This window comes from Triticum dicoccoides, chromosome 2B (assembly GCF_002162155.2).
Source record: "Triticum dicoccoides isolate Atlit2015 ecotype Zavitan chromosome 2B, WEW_v2.0, whole genome shotgun sequence".
NCBI classification, from domain to species: domain Eukaryota; kingdom Viridiplantae; phylum Streptophyta; class Magnoliopsida; order Poales; family Poaceae; genus Triticum; species Triticum dicoccoides.
Window position 1 is genome coordinate 243,184,518 of NC_041383.1, and position 5,238 is coordinate 243,189,755.

Sequence of the window (5,238 nt, forward strand, 5' to 3'; positions counted from 1 at the left end):
TCACGGAGGTGGGAGGCGACCGGCGCGGGAGAGGGTGGCGGCCGGCGCGGTTGGGCAGAGGGGCGGCGGCTGGGCGGAGGGGCCGGCAGCGCGCTGGGCCATAGGGAACAACGGCGCGTGCGCTGGGCTCTTTTCTATATATATATATATATATATATATATATATATATATATATATATATATATATATATATATGACAACACTATTCTAATAGGTTAGCCACCACCATAGGGAGGGGATCCGATCCAATCCGATCCGACCAAGCCGATCCACAACACGTTTCCTCACCGGAGCAGACCTCGCGAGGTTGTTCTTCCTCTGTACTAGTTCATCCTCAGCCCTTCGTGAGGCCAATTCACCAAAAAGTAGGAGTAGTGTTTTACACCGCAAGGTGGCCCGAACCTGGGTAAACTGCCGAGTCTATCTTCTTCCTTGTTCATCGAGCTAGGCCGTGGGGGTGACGAACTGGTTGGCTTGAGAGGTTGAGGTCTTCGCACACGCCCAGAGTTCGAACCTTCCTTGGGATCTGCAGAGCCCTGAATCCGACATTTGGCGCGCCAGGAAGGGGCGTGTGGAAGCTTCTCTTCCACCGTTCACTCTGCCACCATTCCGTCGTCCCTATGGCCGACGCTCGCCGTGTCCGTGCCGAGCGTCGGGCCGCTTGTGTCGCCCAGACGGCGCCTGCGGGCAACCGCGTTCCTCGACGCTCTGCCTCCTCGGTGGCTAATGCCGCCATCGACCCTGCTGCCAGCGAGTAGCAAGATTCGTCATTGCCGCCCTTCGTTCGTCGCGACGGCCACATGACAACTCCATCGCCAACTCCGGCCACGACGTCATCCTCCCACGCTCGGCCAACGATGGCGCGTGAGCTCCTGCACTACCGCCTGGCCAACGACCTCTACGAGGATTGGCTTGGCCGCATCGCTAAGCCCGTCAGCGCCGCTGGAGAGGCCCCCGCTCCGTCTCGCTCGCTACCTCTCCCGCCGTCTCAGGCAGGCAATGTGGCCCATGGCGCACCTCCTCCTCCTCCTCGACACGACGCTGTCCCCGAGCCCAGGCTCGAGGCACCTGAGCATGACCCACCACGCAGGGCGCCAGCGCGCGATGAAGAAAGCTGCTAGGTGTGCAGCGGCCCCAAGGAGAGGCACATGCGCTTTCGGCACCGCCCCGTCGAGACCGCGTGGCGCCGGAGGCAGTGGCGTGTGTGTGCCAAGACCAGGCTCCTACCCTGCGGCTGGCCCCCGTGAGTGCGGCAGGTTGCCGTGCTTTCACTCTAGAGCTGCGCCGCGACGTTTGGCCCAGCAAGTTCAAGCCGGATCTGCCCTCGCGCTAGGATGGCACTCCTGACCTTGGTGAGTTCCTCCAGCTCTACGAGCTGAGCATCGAGGCGGCGAACGGCAACGACAGAGTCATGCCAACTGGTTTCCAATGGCTCTCAAGGATGGCGCACGCTCGTGGCTCCTGAACCTTTCGGTGGGGTCGATCTCCTCCTGGGATGAGCTCCGCGAGCGCTTCATCGCCAACTTCCATGGCACTCGCGACCGCGCTCCCACAGTAGGTGACCTGCGACGCATCAAGCAACAGCCGGGCGAAACCTTGCACAAATACATACTGCGCTTCACCAACGTTCGCCCCAAGATCCCGAAGGTGTCGGGCGAGGCAATCATCTCGGCAATCTCTCATGGCATCCAGGACGTCAAGATGAAAGAGGAGCTCGCCATCCACGAGGACTTGTGTTCGACTCTGGAGATGTTCAACATGGCAGCCAGGTCGCGAGGGCAAAGGAAGGTCGCCTCTCCCTCCTGGAACCTCCGGAGGTCGATCCTGAAGACAAGAAGGCCAAGGCTAAGGACGTGAAACACAAGGGCCCTGCCGTGCTCGCGGCCGAATCCAAGATTAAGCGTGGCTGCGATCACCCCGAGTCCTTCAAGGGCAGACAACCGTTCTGTGTCTTCCACAACATCCACAGCCACAACACCAACGACTGCCAGGAGCTTAGGGTGATCCGTGATGGGTGCCTTGGCCATCGTCCCGAGCGCGACAACCATGGCTACGGCCATGGAGGAGGCCGTGGTGGAGGCCGCTGGGACAACCACGACCCCCGCGCGATTAGCCTCGTGAGGACCGCTGACAGGGTCAGCCTCGCGAGGACCGTCCTCAGGGCAACCCTGGCCTCCCTCCGCTATCGCCGTTGAAGGAAATATGCCCTAGAGGCAATAATAAAGTTATTATTTATTTCCTTATATCATGATAAATGTTTATTATTCATGCTACAATTGTATTAACCGGAAACAGAATACATGTGTGAATACATAGACAAACATAGTGTCACTAGTATGCCTCTACTAGACTAGCTCGTTGATCAAAGATGGTTATGTTTCCTGACCATATACATGAGTTGTCATTTGATTAACGGGATCACATCACTAGGAGAATGATGTGATTGACCTGACCCATTCCGTTAGCTTAGCACTTGATCGTTTAGTATGTTGCTATTGCTTTCTTCATGACTTATACATGTTCCTACAACTTATGAGATTATGCAACTCCCGTTTACCGGAGGAACACTTTGTGTGCTACCAAACGTCACAACGTAACTGGGTGATTATAAAGGAGCTCTACAGGTGTCTCCAAAGGTACATGTTGAGTTGGCATATTTCGAGATTAGGTTTTGTCACTCCAATTGTCGGAGAGGTATCTCTGGGCCCTCTCGGTAATGCACATCACTATAAGCCTTGCAAGCAATGTAGCTAATGAGTTGGTTACAGAATGATGCATTACATAACGAGTAAAGAGACTTGCCGGTAATGAGATTGAACTAGGTATTGAGATACCGATGATCGAATCTCGGGCAAGTAACATACCGATGACAAAGGGAACAACGTATGTTGTTATGCGGTTTGACCGATAAAGATCTTCGTAGAATATGTAGGAACCAATATGAGCATCCAGATTCCGCTATTGGTTATTGACCGGAGACGTGTCTCCGTCATGTCTACATAGTTCTCGAACCCGCAGGGTCAACACGCTTAAACTTAGATGATAGTTATATTATGAGTTTATATGTTTTGATGTACCAAAGATTGTTCGGAGTCGCAGATGTGATTGCGGACATGACGAGGAGTCTCAAAATGGTCGAGACATGAATATCTATATATTGGACGACTATATTTGGACACCGAAAAGGTTCCGGGTGAGATTGGGACAATACCGGAGCTCCGAGAGGTTATCGGAACCCCCCGGGAGGTATATGGGCCTTAATGGGCCTTAATGGAAAGGAGAGGAAAGGAGCAAGGGAGGGGGCGCGCCCCCCCAAGCCGGCCCCCCTTTCCTTCCTCCCTCCTTCCTCTTCCTTCCCTCTCCCTCTCCAAATAGGAAAGGGAGGAGTCATACTCCCGGTGGGAGTAGGACTCCCCCCCTTGGGCGCGCCTCCTCCCCTTGGCCGGCCCCCTCCTCCACTCCTTTATATACGGGGGAGGGGGGCACCCCATAGACACAACAATTGATCATTGATCTCTTAGCCATGTGCGGTGCCCCCCTCCACCATAGTCTTCCTCGATAATATCGTAGCGATGCTTAGGTGAAGCCCTGCAACGGTAGAACATCATCATCGTCACCATGCCGTCGTGTTGACGGAACTCTCCCTCGACACCCAGCTGGATCGGAGTTCAAGGGACGTCATCGAGCTGAACGTGTGCAAGAACTCGGAGGTGTCGTGCTTTTGGTGCCTGATCGGTCAGGCCGTGAAGACGTACAACTACATCAACCGCGTTGTGCTAACGCTTCTGCTTACGGTCTACGAGGGTACGTAGACAATACTCTCCCCTCTCGTTGCTATGCATCACCATGATCTTGCGTGTGCATAGAATTTTTTTTGAAATTACTACGTTCCCCAACAATGGCATCCGAGCCTGGTTTTATGCGTAGATGTTATATTCACGAGTAGAACACAAGTGAGTTGCGGGCGATGCAAGTCATACTGCTTACCAGCATGTCATACTTTGGTTCAGCGATATTGTTGGATGAAGCGGCCCGGACCGACATTACGCTTACGCGAGACTGGTTCTACCGATGTGCTTTGCACACAGGTGGCTGGCGGGTGTCAGTTTCTCCAACTTTAGTTGAACCGAGTGTGGCTACGCCCGGTCCTTGAGAAGGTTAAAACAACACTAACTTGACAAACTATCGTTGTGGTTCTGATGCATAGGTAAGAACGGTTCTTGCTCAACCCGTAGCATCCACGTAAAACTTGTAACAACAAAGTAGAGGACGTCTAACTTGTTTCTGCAGGGCATGTTGTGATGTGATATGGTCAAGACGTGATGCTATATTTTATTGTATGAGATGATCATGTTTTGTAACCGAGTTATCGGCAACTGGCAGGAGCCATATGGTTGTCGCTTTATTGTATGCAATGCAATCGCCCTGTAATTGCTTTACTTTATCACTAAGCGGTAGCAATAGTTGTAGAAGCAATAGGTGGCGAAACGACAACGATGCTATGATGAAGATCAAGGTGTCGCGCCGGTGACGATCGTGATCATGACGGTGCTTCGGAGATGGTGATCACAAGCACAAGATGATGATGGCCATATCATATCACTTATATTGATTGCGTGTGATGTTTATCCTTTATGCATCTTATTTTGCTTTGATTGACGGTAGCATTATAAGATGACCTCTCACTAAATTTCAAGGGATAAGTGTTCTCCCTAAGTATGCACCATTGTGAAAGTTCTTCGTGCTGAGACACCACGTGATGATCAGGTGTGATAGGCTCTACATTCAAATACAGCGGGTGCAAAACAGTTGCACACGCGGAATACTCAGGTTAAACTTGACGAGCCTAGCATATACAGATATGGCCTCGGAACACTAAGACCGAAAGGTCGAGCGTGAATCATATATTACATATGATCAACATTGTGATGTTCACCATTGAAAACTACTCCATCTCACGTGATGATTGGACATGGTTTAGTTGATTTGGATCACGTTATCACTTAGATGATTAGAGGGATGTCTATCTAAGTGGGAGTTCTTAAGTAATATGATTAATTGAACTTAAATTTATCATGAACTTAGTACCTGATAGTATTTTGCTTGTCTATGTTTGTTGTACATAGATGGCTCGTGCTCTTGTTCCGTTGAATTATAATGCGTTCCTTGAGAAAGCTAAGTTGAAAGATGATGGTAGCAATTACACGGACTGGGTCCATAACTTGAGGATTATCCTC